The 17,447-nt window shown below is 48.0% G+C and overlaps 1 protein-coding gene across 4 annotated transcripts in view; it reads right to left on the bottom strand.

Annotated features, from left to right (window-relative positions):
* Positions 1-17,447, bottom strand: part of ZHX2 (zinc fingers and homeoboxes 2) — a 67,242-nt gene that overhangs the window by 26,367 nt on the left and 23,428 nt on the right. For 3 of the 4 annotated variants that reach the window (XM_032182565.1, XM_032182566.1, XM_032182567.1), the window contains exon 2: positions 13,175-13,243. The gene's annotated coding sequence lies outside the window, so the exon portion shown is untranslated. Of the gene's footprint in view, positions 1-5,827; positions 5,855-13,174; positions 13,244-17,447 lie in introns of those variants that run through there. The other variant, XM_032182568.1, reaches the window with a different exon arrangement.

The following is a 17,447-nucleotide window of genomic DNA, read 5'->3' as shown; positions in this document are numbered from 1 at the left end:
TCCTCACAGAGCTCCTGATCTCTGTGGCCTTTAGCAATACTCCCAAGCCTCTGAGGAGGAAGGGTGCTCCTGCCTTGGGAAGCAATCATGCCTGTCATGACCTGCTGCATTCAACTCCCCTGGTATCTCTTGTGGCCTCACAACAGTAAGTTAAAGGGTAAATATCTGAGGAGAGAGGGAACAAACAAGAAGTCTTAAAGCCCCTTCCCACCCATACAGGCCAGGGACTGGGTGAGCTGTGCCTCCTCTTTCCTTTTGAAAGATTTCATCTCCAAAGAGAAGTTATCCCAGGCGAGGTACAGCAAAATGGGAACGACAGCCACGGAGCATGAAAAGGCTACAGAAATGTAATGGAAAATCCTCAATCACTGACAAGTCCTCTCATAACACTTATTGAAATAAAGGGAATATGACAAAACATAACACAATTGCACACAACACTGCTGAGAAACTGGATCTGGCTGCTGAAATCAGTTCCCAAACCTCTTCAAACACACAGCAGCTCTCATCAGTTAACTGTGTCCAAACCACGCCAGGCCAAGAAGGGACAGGCAAAAGGAGGTAGGTCACCAGAACCTGAGCCATCTGCAGAATGGAGCTGGCACCTAAGTCTTTGCTGGCCTCTTTTGTCACTTGCCAAGGCTCAGACGTGGCATCTCTACTTGTTTCCTAATGAGAGGCGGCACAAAATGAAAGAGTTCAAGGGCTACGTCCATGGGATTTCTGTTTTAGCTGTTGTTGCGTGAGTGAGTGAGGAGAGGAGCCTGAATATTAGATCTAGGAAGGTGAGTGAAAAAAGGGCGCTTTGTTTTCTTCTCATCATTTGTTTTTAATTCCAGATCTCATTCTTTCAAAATTGAGTTTAAACAAGAACAGGACAGATTTGACTCCTTTTGTGGAATAAATCAGCCTAACTGCTGAGGTCGGTGTTTTTGGACCAGCATAGACTCAGCCAAGGAAATTTGGTGCTGTCAGATTCATCCTTTAGGAAGGATGAAAAACAGCCACCCTGGCACTTCAAGTTTCTTCCTTTGAAGATGAAACAATTTAGAGTTGGTATCAGATGGCAGGAACTGAAAACTGTCCTTTTCCAGACTACCCAAAAATACTTTTTCAGTGCTTCAAAAGCTGAGCAAGGACATGGCCCATGCAGCCCATCAGGCACACAACAAGCTGGGGCTCTGAAAGACATCCCTCCTCTGCCTCCTGCCCCAGACTGCAGACAGAGACAGGGGCAGGAAACTGAGGAGAGCCACAAAATATTTAACACACCAAAAGGGGCTTCAGATGGGATCCAAGGCCCGTGTTTCAGAAGAATCAAAGCACAGTCTGAGGCTTGCATAAAAAACCACACGCAGCAGAAAAACACCAAAAGCAGACTAGGAGAGAAAGAGGGAAAAGGAATGATTTGAGATTTTTTTACCAGATCTAAAACAAGAAATCTATTAGTGAAAAATAAGTCTTTCCTCCACGGACAACCCAATTTCAGCATGAAGGTGCACATACACACAATATCTATAAAACTACACAGAACTAGCACATGCCATTGCTGTTTTTGTAGGGAGTAAGTACCACCAGGAAAGAAACACCTTTGAACCCAAACCTCTGTTTGCTTCCAGTCACAAGTGACCCAAAAGAAGAGCTGTCTGAAGATGCTCAGTAGTGGGTCAATCTTTCCCAGTAGGTAGGAGAGGTATAAATCAATCGCTTTAAAATAAATTAATAATAATAATAATAATAATAAAACAACAAAAACCCCCGAGGCTTGCTGGGAAGAAGTGGAATTGGGGGAAAAAAGGTAAAGATGAAAAGAACCTGTAATCTCTTTAATGTGGCACTGAAGTTCTTATAAAGAGAAAGCACAGAAATGATAAGAAAGGGAAAGAAAGGAAAAGAAAGCAGCCCATTGACACCAGCTACAGATTTTTTTTTTTAATGGGCATTAGGTCAGCAGGGCAGCTCCATCTGCCCTGCCTAAACCAGAGCTTTGATGATGTTACACGTAGTATTTTACTATAGATTTCATCCTGTTTGGCTGTAAGTTTATTTTTTTTTGTGTGTATGCATGTGTATCACGGCATGGGTGATAGCACAGGGTTTTCCAGAGGGGAAAAAGGATGATTTGTAGGCAATAATGAAAACAGCAGGCGTTGGGTTGCACCTCAGCCGTCTTTTTTGGGTTGGACAAGGGGAAAGGAGGACAGAAAGAAAGAGGCAGCAGCCAGGGGCTACAAAGGCCCCAGAGAGAAGGGAATAGGAGAATAACTAAGGAATGGCTTTGCCATCAGGCCCCTGCACCCTGCTCTCCTCCTGAACTCAGCTATATGCACAGGAGCCACCATGTCCCCCCTTGTTGCTGCCCATGCCCACCACAACTCCCAAGGCTCACCACATCAGCTGAGACAACACTAATAAAAGACTTCTCTCTGCTACATTTTCACCAGTGATTTGCATCTACACATAGATGAAAAGAGACCCCAGGCATTCTCCTCCAAACAGACTACAAAAAAGGAAAGATCATGAATCTACACTCTGCTGTTCTTTGAAATTCCACTGTGCTTTTCCAACCTAATTTAATAAGGACTGTGTAAATAGACTGGAGCCTGTAAGAGTTCCCAGTAAATGAGTCGCCTGACTAACACCGACGAAGTTAGAGAACGTTTGCTAGGAGCTGGAGTCAACGCTTAAAACACAGACTGGAGACAGACCGAGCAGATTTGGAGCCTGGCTTTCAGAAAACCTTACCCCACAACCTCAGCAATCTCTTAAGTTTACCTAATGCATTTTAGCATGAAGTTTAGCATAAAGGCAGGTTAGCAGTAATTGGACTATACTTTCTCCTAACACGCATGAGATCCCTGGAGAACATCGTTGTTTCAGCCAGCACAGATTCATGGTACACTCAACGGCACGCAACGCACAACTACACGCAACGCCTTCTCATCGAAGAGATCCTAGGAAGCCAAAACAAACCCAGAGCACATTTTTATATCCATTACAATACACAAAGCAGGCATGTTACCCGAGGTGGTCACTGCTTCAGGAGAGCACAGCCGGCAGACACGAAGGACAAAGCAGAAGGCACCCAGCACAGGCTGGGCCCTGCAGGGACACTGCTGAGGGATGTGCACAGACTCACACTGCCCTCGGGCAGGCAAAGCTGGGGCAGAAAAAGGCTCTCAAGACACAATAGGAAACTTCACATTCATAAGTTGCAGCAAGAACAAACAAGGGGTTAATGATTTCTGGCGGTTTTATTTTGCAAGGGGCAAGATAGAAAGGGGGATAAATTTTCAAATTTAATTTGACAATCCCTGTAGATTATATTCCAGGAAATTACTCTGTCATGTGAATACTGTTACTGAATGACATTTTGGTCCCATTATCTCAGACTCTTTTTGGCATGTATGTCAGATGTGATTCACCATATGTTTAATGACATGCAACACACTGGTTCAAATATATCCTACTAATGCACCCAGCCAAGAGAACCTTTATTTTCTTATGTTTCATGTTACAACTTAACTCAGAAATGCCTCAGTTAGTCACACAGTCCTCCTCCAATTTTAAGATCTCCCATGTAGATTTATGGAACTTTAAACAACAAAAGAAAACCTCCCGAGACAGATAAAACTTCTTTTCATAAATTTGAGAAAGGCGGGATACCATTTAACTGTTAGCACTGGAGATGTCCCGATCCTAATATCTTCTCCAGCATTTTTGAGCTATTCTTGTGAAATGGTTTCTCTGTATGATAACTAGATAGGATTTTTATAGTGAGAATGTTTCCCAGACCAATAGCTCTTCCCCAATCCCAATTTGAGTGCTGCAAAAACAAAACAAGCGCCAATCCCTGCCCCACAGAGTTTACACTGTTTCCTTCCTCAAAGAGGAGTTAGGAGGATTACTAGCTGTAAACTGCTTTGAAGATAAAAAAAATTCAAAAAAAAGCAAGTGCTAAATATTGCTGTCCCCATGAGTCAACACATACTCCTCAAAACTCTCTACTAACCATTTATACCATGACAAAAATAGTAATTTTGAGCAATAAGCTCGATGCTTCACAATCGGTGGCTCAGGAACAACAAGCGGCATCAAGCGTTACTGTCTGTGCTAACAGCTCCTCACAGGCAACTCTGTGTGAAGGTTAAACCCAACAAATTTCCACTCGTGCAGTCAAGGCAGATTTTGTTCAGCCCCTTTTGCCCCAAAGAAGGCAAGGCGGTGAGGGTGCTTCTGCCCTGCAGAGAGCAAAGAGCAAGAGGTGTCCACCAGGGCGACCTCAGCCCTTGCTGAGGGGGAACCCTCCTAGGTTTCATACCTGCTCACCTCCATCCAGCTGCTGTTGTGCTGAATTTCCACAAAATAATTTGGCACCGAGCCTCTGCCAAAGAGGGTTTGGGGCAAGGAGTGGCCAAGAAGCACCAGTCACCCCCAGCAGTCCCTGTGAGAAAAGATCCACAGGCTGGCAGCGTGCGTGGATCTAGCCATGCTGTCACTCATCCTTTTTGCCTATATAATAACAGAAACCAAACCCCAAACTCACTCCCAGGAACTCACAGCCCCCCACTGCAGGGCTTCTGATCACCTGCAATAAAATCCAGCATCTGCAAAGCAGCCACAGACTAATTTTCAGATGTGGCCACGACCCAGGTCTCCAAAACCATTTGATGGGACCCCCAGGAGTTCAATGCCCTGGAAAAAAACCTGAGGTCCCATGTGTTGTATACAGGTGTCTGACAGCACTGCTGCTAATCTGCTGACCATGGTGGTGGCTGGGTCTGCACTGCTACCCCAGATGGACATGGAAGAGGCCACTACACCTGAGCCCAGTGCTGTGGATACACCGCAGAGCACAGTGAGGTTTTCAGGAGGAGAAGCAACATCTTTGATACATATCTATTGCTGTGCAGAGACCTGATGGGCACAGCAGCGCGCTGGTTGGGAGGTAAGAGACACATTGCAGAAGGGAGGTGTCAGGAACAGGCGCACAGGGGCTGTGATTTGCGGGTGCAATTCGCCAGCTAAGCCTACTAGGATTTTTTTATACACGCTACGAAGACTTCCCATTAAACCCACCGGGTTGAGGAAGCGATAAAATCACGCACAGGCAGGATGAGAGGGCAGCTGGGTTGCCAAGAAGCAGCGTGCAGCCAAGCAGAAGGGGATCTGCAACGCGGCCGTGGCACGAAACGGTGGCTGCAGGAGGGGCCGACGAGTCCTGACTGAGACCCCGTGCAGGAAGGGGGCTGTGGGAAATCCCAGCCATCGCTGGAGGCACAGCAAAACCCCTCCTGGAAACCCAGCTCTATGGAGGTCACCATCTCCCTCCTCTCCCTTCATCACATCCCCACCTGCTTCCCAGGCTCAAAACCCACCTGAAAGCCACCAAGATGATACAAGGTGCTGTAGGCTCTGCTAGCCTTGCACCACTTTTAACACACTGAGCATCCCTCCAATTTCCCTGCCACCTCAGGACTGGCCCAAGTGTAACGCCGCCGTCAGGAGTTGATCCAAGTGACACAATTACTCAGCCAGACGTGGCTGGAAAGAGATACTCAGACGTCCTCGTGACACACACGAAACGCACCCTCAGGTCTTCACAGACAGCAAAGGAAGTCGCTTTTGGAGCTGAGGAAGAGCAGCGGCACAATTTCTGCAGCACCAGACCCAAGCACGATGTACAGCTGCAAGAGGCAGGGCTGCACGTTACGCTGCAGCTGCAGGATGCTGAGGTTTCGGTCCCTAATGTGCACCAAAAGGCTTGTGCTCATTACAAAAGCAGCCCTTACCAAGGGTGTGCTGCCACAAGCAAGCTGCTTCTCACCTGCTCACAAGTGCTTTCTCCTAGTGCTATCCAAATATTTTTGAAGGGGCTGAGCCTGGCTCATTGAATTCCTCTGAAATTTCGCTCCCGACTCCACCAGAAGGGGGTCAGAGAAGGAGGCAGCTCCTTGCCCACACTCCTTGAGCACCAGAGAAATGGTCTGGCCACGGTCACTCAGCGGGCTCTTTTATTTCAGAAAAAAAATAAAGAAAGAAATTAGAGAATAAGGTTGCACCAGCAATAGGGACCACAGAATATTTTAGACAAGAGCTAAAAAAAAAAAAAAAAAAAAAAAAAAAAAAAAACCAACAACAAAAAACACCACAAAACCAACAACCTCTTTGGTGACAAATACACTTCCCCATGCCGCAGGACCTCAAGTCTTCTCCTGGAGAAGCTGCCGGGTGCTGTCCTTGCTCTTCCTCCCCACCCATGCTCACTGTCCTGCCCGAGACCCAGCTGGGGCTGGACTCGTCCCTCGCAATCCTGACTGGGTGTCGGGGAGCAGCACACACAGCTACAGCCCGGTTTGAGCTCATTTTGAGGAGCACAGACAGGAAATGTGCCGGGTTTGTTTGCACCTGAGCCATGACTAACGCTGGCAGGGAGAACGGAGACAGCTCAGACACCAGCACAGCGCTCGCTGCGTACGTGATGCTCCTCCCGAGCCTCAAAAGCAGCGAGATGGGGCCTGAATGATGCCACCCGTGCAAGAATCACAGCTGCATCGCAGGCAGCTACTTGGGATGCAAACCCCGTGATGCTCACCTCCACTGCATGCGCCGGGCTGCGAGACAAGGGTGTGCTCTCCAGTACGTAAGCAGACGTGCAGATTGAAGAGCTCCTGCCTTCAGGGTGCCAGCTCCCTCAGATTTCCAGCAGACCCCGTAGGGAGCAAGCAGTCAGCTAGAGACAACGCTACCAAAAACCTCCCGCGGCAGCCGAGGTGGGGGGATTGCATCCTGGGGAGCACAGGGAGCTCCGGGGAAGTTTATTGTGATTTTTGTCACTTCCCACCTGCCTCCTTGCAATTTACCTGGCTCTCTACTCCGTCCCTTGTTGTTCTCACCTTCCAGGCAGACACAAAGGTAGCAGCGTGGGTTTTGAATCAACCAGGACCAGCGGCGAGGAAAGGAAGCAAACCTGGGGCTGGCTTCAAGCATGGGGAATGAGAGTTTTGGGGAGGGGGAGAAGCTCCAGGGTTGGTTAGATGGGGATTTGGGCAAGATTACTGGCCTGCAATACAAAGTGTGAGCAGAGATATTAAACCTTCATAAGGACAGAGGGTCTTGCCTTGGTCTGCCAGAGGTCATGCTGTGCCTCCCAAAATGACGTGCCGGTCCAAGCTTAGTGTAAACTGAAAACCTACAGAGTGCCTTGCACTGCTGCTCACCCCTATGAGAAGCCCTGAGTGCTCAGGCTCTGCTGGGGACCAGCTGAGCTCTTCCACTGCAGTCTGTGTTTGCAGCACAGCTTTTATTCCCCCGTGCAAATCACATCTGCCTTTTCAGGAAGACTCTGTATGACACATCTACCCAAACAAAAAAGAAGTTTCTCTTCTCTGCTTCTTCCCTCCTAGAGAAACTCTTCTTTTTTTTTTTTTTTTTTTTTTTCTTTCCACCTCAAAAGCTGTTTTCCAGGGCAGATTGGATGAGCTGGACCTGCCACATCACATGGTGCTTGGAAGCCTGAATCACTCGCAGCCCAGGTCCTGTTCCCCACATGTGCTCCTGGCCCCAGCAGCCACTGCTCACCTCTGCAGCCACCTCCACCTGGGCACAACCGAGCCCCTGTCACCGTGCTCCCCATCACGTTGTCCCTGGCACAGCAGGACCTCCCTCTATTCACCAGCAAAAGTGACCTTGGCTGATGCTTTACAAGCCATGTTGAGACCCCTGCTTGCTACAAAACCAGTCAAATCTGATTTTGCAGCAGGGAAGTTTTGATTCCTTAGCAGTAAGATATTAAGCTCAATCCTCCCCAGAGCCCACAGCAGTCTCCAACACCTTCCATGCACAGAAATATGGGATGCAACCCAGAAGAATGCTTTAAAGAACTGCCCAATGCGCTGTTTGAAATACTACAGCAGCAATACTATATTTTTTGTTGCAATAGCATGCCTTCAGCATAAATAGGAAGGAAAGCCATAGGTCTGACAGACGAGCCATGCTGTTTGGAAGGGGGAAGGATAACAGCCCTGTGCCAGCCTTCTGGGAAGCGAGGGACCTGGTGAGACGTGATGGTGGCACGTGATGGAGATACCTCTAGTTTCAGAGTCTTCTGTGTAAGTCAAAACACCGAACAGCCTCCGTTCCCTCCCTGCAGGAAATAAAGGTGTTATTTCCAAATAACATTTCAGTACGAGATGAAGCGATGCGACGAGAATGGAGACGAAGTGTGCGATAGTGGAGTTAATCACAGCAAAGAGGGGTTGTGAGGGAATCCCACGAGACCGACACGTTTATTTCATTATTATATCACAAATGACATTAAGTATCCACCGAGTCCCTCAAGGCAGAATTCCTGCATAAAAAGCATCCCCGCTCACCAAGCGCGGCAGAACCTGCAACCGTTCTATAAATAAAAGGTATTTACAAAGAGAGCTGTTAAATATTTATTTTCCTCTTGAGACCAAGTTCTCTGTTCATTCGTCTCCGCCGCAGTACCAGGGAGCGGAGGAGCTCACCTAAAAAAAGCCCAGGAATCGGTCCAGAGCCCGGGCTGGCCCCAGGCACCAGCCTCTACAAGCTGGCGAGGGAAAAAGCATCCAACCTGGCACGGAAGCAAACAAAACGGGCATGATCTCACCCAGCAGGCAAAGGTAGAGCGAGGAAGTCTGGTGACAAAGCAGCGCTTAATAAACACCATCAAACCGCCCTGTCCCGACACAGCCAGCTTGGCACCGGGCATTTCAGAGCAGCGACAACCTTCAGTTGTCAACTGCGACTGCAGATTTGCATCACATTTGCTTTGTGTCTTGGGAACGCGCACACGTTTCTCACAACTAATGAATTACAGTGATTTCTTTTTTTTTTTTTGGAAACTGACAGTTCTGGGAGGGGAAGGAAAAAAAAAACAAAAAACACAAATCAACCACCAAAACCCATGGCTAACCCTTTGTAGTAGCGATTGTAATAGTCCCTACCCTGGCTTGCCAAAAGCTGAGTTTTAATTAAATATTAAAAAGCTATTTGTTAAAATAACGTTGCCATGGCAACTGGAGAAAGCTAAAATACCCCAGCATTTCTGACTCACGGCATATTAATCAACCTCCAGCTATTATATAATGAGCACCCCCCCTGCCAGCGCCTGTGGCCCCGGAGCCGGGCAGCGCTCGCTGCTGGACTCTGCCCCCAGCTCGGCGGGGTTGACCCTGGCCACTCACAGGAGCTCACGGATTTTGGGGAAGCCATGCTGGGGGTGTGCACGTCCCCATGGGTGTCCAGGGACAGGGGGGCTTGGTGTGGGGAGCCTGGGTGGTGGTGGCGAAGGGGTGACACAGCCCCTTCCCTGCCAGCCCCCTATTTCTCATCGGGACACCAGAGCATCCACTCCCCATCTGTTCCTGCCAAGGATTTTCAGAAACTGTTGGAGTTTTGTCCTGCAGCGGGTGCCTTCCGACCCTCAGGCCAACTGTGCAAACTCCGAAGAAGAGAAGAAACCTTGCCAGTGTAGAGCAGCCCTGCCCCTTCACGCCAAATCTCTTTATTTTATATATTTAAAACAACAAACGGGCACTCGCTGCCCTGGGAGGCTTTTCCAAGGGGACACTGCTTGCACTGAAGGCACTGGGACTTCTTCCGTTGCCTTCATCCATGCCACGGTGTCACCGTGAAGGAATCACTGAAGGGAACTGCTGCAGGAGGGAGTTGAACATTGAGGTCCCAGGGCAACACTGATTTGAGGGAAGAGGAACCAGAAGCAGAAGCACAGCTGCATGGCTCAGAGTCACGGACAACCTTCCCCTTCACAGCGACTTCATTTTGTTCTTTTAGCCCCCCCACTCCTTTTTTTATTTTTATTTTTTTTCCTAATGGAAACTAAATACCTAATCACGTAGTTATTAATCAAAAGGAATGTGGTGAATATTACAGCATTTGTAGGGCAGCTTGGTTTCCTGCTGCTTTGTTTGGGTGTCACAGGCTGTGACTATGACAACCGCAAGCAGTTATTGGACTGATGTCATTAGTGACATCATGCTTAATGGAAAAGAAAAGGAAGAAGAGACACTACCAAAAAAATACAAAGAATGGAACAAAATCTGCTTTATTCTCTTTCCTCCTGCCTCCTGGACCGGATCCTTAGGGATGGCCACATTGGGGCTGCTGGAAAGCCAGGCAGCATCAGCCCTGGTCTTAGCAAAGCTCAGGAGGTGCTGAGCACTTGGGAAAAGCTGCCCTCCTCCCTGCCCTGGCCACAGGACAGAGGTGGACTTGATGTTACACGGAAGAAATCTCCTCACCCTCTCCTGGCTGGGGGCCGAGGGCACCATCCAGTGCCTAAGCACAGTGCTGGTATTCAGAGGACACCCCGCTGTCAGAGCTTTGATAGAAAGTATTTGTCAAGTCGTTGCTCAAGCTGCAAATAGCAAAAAAAACCCAACCCAAAACAAAACTAAAAAAAAACACCACCACTACCACCAAAAAAAACCCCTGAAGTCCCCCAAATCCATCCAAACCGTATCTGGCAGAGAAAGGTCCCCTGCAACAAGAATCCTCTTCACAGTTACACATCTGGGAGTGCTGATAGAAAATGGGTGAGATTTCCAAGTTACCTTTTCCCAGCTTTTCCAATGCATACAATGTGCTTCTTTGCCCTTCGTGCTCTCCTGCCAGACCTGCCATGTCTCAGCAGCCTGATGCTGCAGCATGCCCTGGCACCACCTCGTCCCCCCACACAGCATCCCAGCATGGGACAGCAGCCACACCACAGCTGCTGATGCTTCTCAAGTGGATCTGACCTGGAGGAAGCTCTCCCCCTGCCTCCTCCCAGGGCTTGGTCCTTCCTCTCTCCCACAAAAACAAAACCCCATGGAGGGGAACTTCCCAGCTGAGCAGCTCTCCCCTCTCTCCATAGCACCTCTCCAGGCTGAATGCCTGGTCCTGAAGCATTTTGCAGGACAGTACAGGAGGGGTAATGCAGAGAGCAGATGTTCCACCTCCGGTTTCTCCTCCACCTTCTACGTGTTGTTTCTCATTTGGCAGTGCCCCGCTGCAGCCATCTCATGCTGCCCAGTTCTTTTTGGCTTTGGCCAAGCAGCCTTTCACATGCCAGGGTGTTACAACACAAGTAAATGGGGATTTACTGTCTCCTTTTACCGCTGAAAAATGGCTACTTCTCACTGCAATAATTTCAGAGCCATCTGAGACCGTACACAAGTCACCTGGGCGGCTTCCAAGCAGCCTGCTCTTCTGTTTTATCTCTCACCCTCTTAACACAGCCGTGATATATCAGAACCTCCTGCACCGCTGCGTTGCTTTGACTTAACAACCCAGACAGCATCCACCTTGGACCAGCCGTCTGCCTTTGAAGAGCTGGAGCACAGCACGGGCAGGTCCCCGTGTTTACTCCTTCTGCAGCAGCGAGCACTGCATGGGTGCGTTAGGACAAGGATTTGTCAGGGCTTCAGAGGTGCTTGCAGAGCAGAGGCCAAATTTCAGCACTGCCTACTTAACAGAAAACAAAATGCTCATCTCAAAGAGGAGGTTGCTCAGCAGCATTTCTAATGGATGGACATATTTTGAGAGACACAACGTGTAACGTGGCACCTTTCTGCTGAATTTATTCCCCCACACCACCTCCCTGCAGCCAGCATGGCTGTAGGGAACAAGGCCAGAGCCCCTTCTGTGCGGTGCTTTCTAAGTGACGGACAAAAAATAAACCCCACAGCTCGATTAGCAGGCCTCATGCGGCATTAAACACCAAGGAGTGGGGAGAAAATGCTTTTGATCCAAAGGGAGACTACAGACAACAGAACTTACTGAGGACAAACCCAAAACACCATCACAATCTCACACCATTTTTCTCCCAGCAAAGGACTTCGTGCTGGTATCCCTCACAAAAAGCTGGAAGCAGGATTCCCTACTGCTGGGTTTCTGCTTACCAATTTCTGAATGCCTGCCAGGTATTTATTTAGCAATTTTTACCAGGTCTTTTTTCCGAACACTGATGGACTCGGTTTCTTTCCTCTTAACATAACAAAGGCCTTTATTTTTTTCAGGCTGATTTCAATTTGGGGTTTTATTCTGCTCTAGCCCAAATAGATTTGTGTTGGTGTAACACAAAACAGGCTGTATGCCACTGAAATATAAATGGAAACAAAATTCTCCTGATTTCCAAGTAACCATAGATTTGTATCACCACAGAAGAGGGTAAAAATGGAATGGGCTTCGGCCTGCTTTTAAACACCTCAAAAAACCCCAACCCCTGTACAGCTGCTCTGCTAGGAAAACTTACAGAAAAGCAGTGAAGCCCGGAGCAGTGGTACCCAAACACTCAAATTTTAACCCTGTTTCCCTATGGCCTGGAGGAGCTGCCCTGGGGCACACAGAGGTTTGTCTTGTGCAGCCCCAGCTCTTGCAGCTCAGGAGCTACAAACCAGCCCCGGCTTCTTTGGCAATGCAGAGGAAGAAGCCATGGGGTGGCTGCTGCTCAAATATATGTGCATATACTCATAATCATAGAATATCCCGAGTTGGAAGGGACCCACATGGATCACTGAGTCCAACTCCATAAAATATTGGCCAAAGTGCCTTGGAGCAAGGGAGGGAGCCAAGCCTGCAGATACCTCATGTGGTGTAAAAGTGGCTCTGAAGTTATTTGACCAGATTAGGGAAGAGCTAGATACTGGATCATTTTCTGTTTTGGTGACAGGGCTGGGAAGCTGTACACACACACTCAAAAACCACCTCACGGCAAACCCATGTTCTTCTCCCCTTCCAAAACACACAGGCTTTCTTCCTGAGGAATTCCTTGCCTCAACTCTCCAGCAATGTTTTGTCTTTTAATGGCTGGTAGGGCTTGAAAATAACAAACAAGCTTCAGATGGTGCTAATGGTCCATTCTGCTGACCATATTCATAGTTAAATGCATTCATGTGGTTCATATCTGTAGCGAGATAATTACTCAGCCTATGTGGTAATACAATGCTGGCTACATTTTGTGGGTTGCACAGAGGTGCCAAAGACACACAACTGGTTCCAAAGCACTGGAGTTGCTTGCTGTAAACAGTTCTAAAAATGTCTTTTTCTTTTTTTTTTTTTTTAATTTTCTTTTTATGCTTCCTTCTGTTTGAGAAAACTCGGGGTTCTCACTTAAAAGGAAAATAGAAATAAAGCAGCTACTCACAGCACTGCGTTTCTTACATCCTGGGAATTCAGTTCTTCTGCCTCTCAAGGCGAGCAGAACTTCAGATACCTACAAAAGAGGGAGAAAGCTCTGTAAGTCAGGGAAAGAAAAAAAAAAAAAGGAGAAAACTGCAAAACAGCAAACAACCCTTCCACTCTCTGCCCACAAGTTTTTTGACAAGACCTGGGAATGCTGACTGACAGGAACTGCAGCAATGTCCACTGACCACCAACAGGATCATGTGAAGGTTTGGTGCTCTAGCATGTACAGTAACACCACATACCTTGGGGGCCTCTGGGGAAAAAGAAAATCCACATTTCTGAGGCCAAAACGACAGTGGGGAGCACTCACAGAGGGATGCCCTGCCATCCTGCCATGTCGGACTGGAAATACCCACGACACATCTGCTGCAGGCATGGGCCAGAACCAGCTCTGGCTACTGGGAGCTTCAATAAAATGTGCCTGGCTCATCGCCCTTCTCCTTCAAGGGACTCACCTGCTGGGTCCTAAAGCTAAAGTTTGCTTTCTTTGGTTTTGCTTCCTTTATTTTTTTATGTATTTCCCCCCTCAGCGCTGGGAGGGAAGGGTTTGGCAGTAGCAGCTGTGCATGTGTGTGTACACACAACTGAGAAACACCCTGCCTGAGGGGCTGTGAAGAAAAGGAGAGGGGAAAATAAGTGGTCACAGGACCGGGCTGAGAAAAAAAAAAAAAAGCAATCCATCCAGCTGCAAAAGCAGTACATCCAGCCAAATACCCTGCTCGCCAGACAGAATCTTATCGATCGCTTCAGCGGTGCCCACAGCACCGCCTGCATCTTCAGCTCGAGCTGAGGAATTTCAGTAAAAAACTTCATGCTCTCCGCGTTATCTGGACAGAGGAAGGCTGGCTGGAAAACCTGACAGCAAATTAGAAAGAAATCACTTGGAGTCTTTCGCTCCTTCCCAGCAGCAGGTCAGGTGTTTTTTGGCTCTTTTCAGAGGAAGCCACTGTTTGATTTCCTGAAGGAATATCAGAGCTACTCGAGGAGCTGGGAGGCCAGGAGCTGTTACACAACCAAAAGATGTTTTCTAAGAGCTTAGAATAGAAGAAGCTGCATGTTTATTCATAGATAAAAGGGAAACTGCTTCCCATTTTGCTCCGCCTCAAAGTAAGGCAAAACATGAGTTTCACTGAATTGTAACTGAGAAACTGGCGTTTACCCCTCCACCTGCTGAAGGGACAGAAAGTGCTTGGCACCAGAATTTTGGGTTAAAATCCCTCAATTCTCCCATTCTGTGCTACAATCCTGGTGCCAAGCAGTTTCTGTCTTTAATGGGCTTAGTCTGCTTATCTTATGTTGAATACACCCTCTGAAATCCTGCCTTTTCAGTGCTGTGTCCAATGCATAGAAGTGGCCCCATGTCTTCCCAACAGGACCAAAAATGCCCTTACAGATAAAATGCTTTCAGCCACTAACAAAATTGCCTGTAGTGCTAAGTAGCCTCATTTCTAACCTCTGGTTAGGGAGTCAATTGAAATAAATACATTATATAAAGTGCCATCGCTTCTTAGGACTGTATAATGAGCTTCACAATTTTTGGTGCTTTTCCTAAAGACTCAGCTAGTGAAGTTTCTGTGAGGATCCCAGCTTTAGGAGATGTAAAGCAAGAGGAAATCTCCTGGGTGATTAAACCCAGTCCCTCGCTCTTGTGCCGCACCACGCAATCCTCTTCAGAATTCACGGAAAAAGTTTCTACCCCTCGTGGCTATGAGAGCATGATTTAAGACAGCAGCTCAGAAACGTGTTGGCAATATACATATATACATATATATGCACACATATCTCAGATCTTACAAACAACCTGACGGTTCTGGGAGATCTGCTGCTGCTTTTGAAAGTCTGGAGTTAGGCGATTGCGGAAGAAGTAGTCACGACACATTTCGCACAGAAATGCCAAATATTTCTTTGCATCCGGTAGGTAATTGCTAATACCAAGGAATTAGGTCTTGCCCAACGTTGTTCAGCCTGAGCAGCTACTCCTGAATGGCTGCTCCTGAAGTGCTTTTTGCATTACTCCAGACCAGCTCAGGTCAGGGGAAGCCGCACTCATTCCTCAAAAATGTGATTTTGCAGAAGTGTGTCACAGCCACGGGACCAGGTGAAGGCAGAACAGATCTCTCCCAGCCACAGACAGGCACCTGTGAATGTGCAGCCACACTGCCTTTGGACCACAACCTGCCTTCTTCTACATGTGCCACGTACACGGCTGCGTGGTCACGGACAGGAATGGGAGAGATTTGTATCCGCTGGCTCCAGCGTGGTGTCCTGGCGAGCACACGTACGGAACAGGTGACGGTGATTTATGAATTGCCACGCACCACCTGACTCACAGGAATCGCCTCCGTGTGCTTGTACTTGGCCTGCAGCCTAGGGAGGACAACTCCAGCTCCTTCCTTCTCTGCTTGCCAACCAGCAGGCGCAACCCAACCACCAGCCCCAAGCCCCGCTTCGTCATTCTGGACGCTTTCCAAAAAGAAAAGTGGCATCTCATGTCAAAACAACGACAACAAACAGAAAACCACAAATAAACAGAAAGACTTTAACAAGTGTGTCACTCTACGAACATTAGCAGGTTTCTGCAACCCAAACATCACAGCGCTAACCACCTGAAAATGGGATTATTTTTCATTGTTCGTAAGAGATTTCCCCCCAAAAAACAGATTGTTGAAATATCTTTAGTGAACTAAAATGTAAATCCAGAACTGCTGTTAGGGCCGAGAAGAGAAATAGCTGTACTTTTTAGCAGCTTGACAGTAAAGTTCCTTTGAGACTCTTTCAACCTAAGGAAATTATCAATTTTGCAAAAGAACACTATACAAAGAGAAATGGAGTTGGGAGTCCTGAAAGCACTTGCTTTCCCCAGCTGCACTTGAGTCGAGGAAAAATAAAACCCAAACTCCTCCTCGACCTCTTTTCCTGAAAGATGCCAACTGGGTAGTTTGATCCCCACTGCCACTCTGCCCCAAGCATCAACGTGGAGCAGGTCACACCTCCAACGCCAACCCTCCAACAATTGCAAGCAGCCCCATGAGGCTTTGGTGACCCATCACCATGCTCCCAACCTCTGGCTGCCCCAAAATGCCAGGCTTGGGCTGTCCCATGGATTGGGTAAGAGAGATGCAATGGGGAGGAGTCCTCAGCCCTCCATCTGCCTGGTGGCTTTTGGTTTCCCCCATTCATTGGCCATGCCCTGCCTGAGACATCAAGGCTATAGGACAATGAAGTCCAAGTCAGCTCCTCACCCCCTGGTGTCTGTATCCCAATAGGCATTTCTTAACTTTTCCGTCTAGCTTATATCTAGATTTCCCAAAAAAAACCTACCATGATAAAAATTACAACCTTAGTGAGCCGAATTACTTTGAGCACTAGAATAGAAATGCCTTCTATCAAATTAAATATTCACAGCTGTGTAGGAAATGGGTGGTTTACAGCCTGGAGATTGCAGACTGTTATTATGGCATGATTAGCAGATACAAGCTTTCCTGGAAGTTGTCTGTCTCAATGTGCTGAAAATCCCCATTATCCCGGCGGGTCCCGAGCGCCCCAGCAGCTGCTGGCTGGCGGGGCACTGCTGTGTGCTGCAGCTCCTCCACCGAGCTCCTCCTCGAACGTTCACCCGTGTCTGGCAACCCTCAACGAAAGGGAAGACTGTGGTCATGAAGATCCTTCACTTCCACCCACTTTTATAAAGCTTATGTGTGCCCTATGATCTCCATGTGCTTAAATCACGTAAGAATAGCCCAGTTTGAGCAAAGACATGGGGATGGAAATGCATGGACAGTATTCCTGGCATAGCCAAAGTGCTACCATGGGCCAAGCCAGACCACCTCACAGTTGTTCTATTTGCAGGGCAAATGATGAATGCAGAGTTGGAAGGTTCAGCGTAGAGTTTAATTAAACCATCTCCGCCCCTATCCCTAAGCCAAACCCATAACAAAAGTCCAGAGTTTCCATCAAAGAACTGAATATGCAGTGAAAAAGCCGTTAAAACAACCACCACCACCAAACCACGAAACAAAACCCCACAGAACTGCCCAGAGGTCTCTGCAAGCACATGAACCATGTGCCACACCGTGCAACTGGGAACACCCGGTGGTGCCTGGGGATGTCACTGTACCTCTTCATCCCTGGCAATCTCATCCTTGCCCCACTGGGCACTAGGCTGCCCTTCCCCAGCACTGAAAGGGATGGTGAGAGAGGCAGCAGGGACTCCGCATTCTCTTCAGGTGTGA

The sequence above is a fragment of the Aythya fuligula genome, chromosome 2 (genome assembly GCF_009819795.1).
Source record: "Aythya fuligula isolate bAytFul2 chromosome 2, bAytFul2.pri, whole genome shotgun sequence".
Lineage (NCBI taxonomy): Eukaryota > Metazoa > Chordata > Aves > Anseriformes > Anatidae > Aythya > Aythya fuligula.
This window is presented reverse-complemented; position numbering and strand designations above follow the sequence as displayed.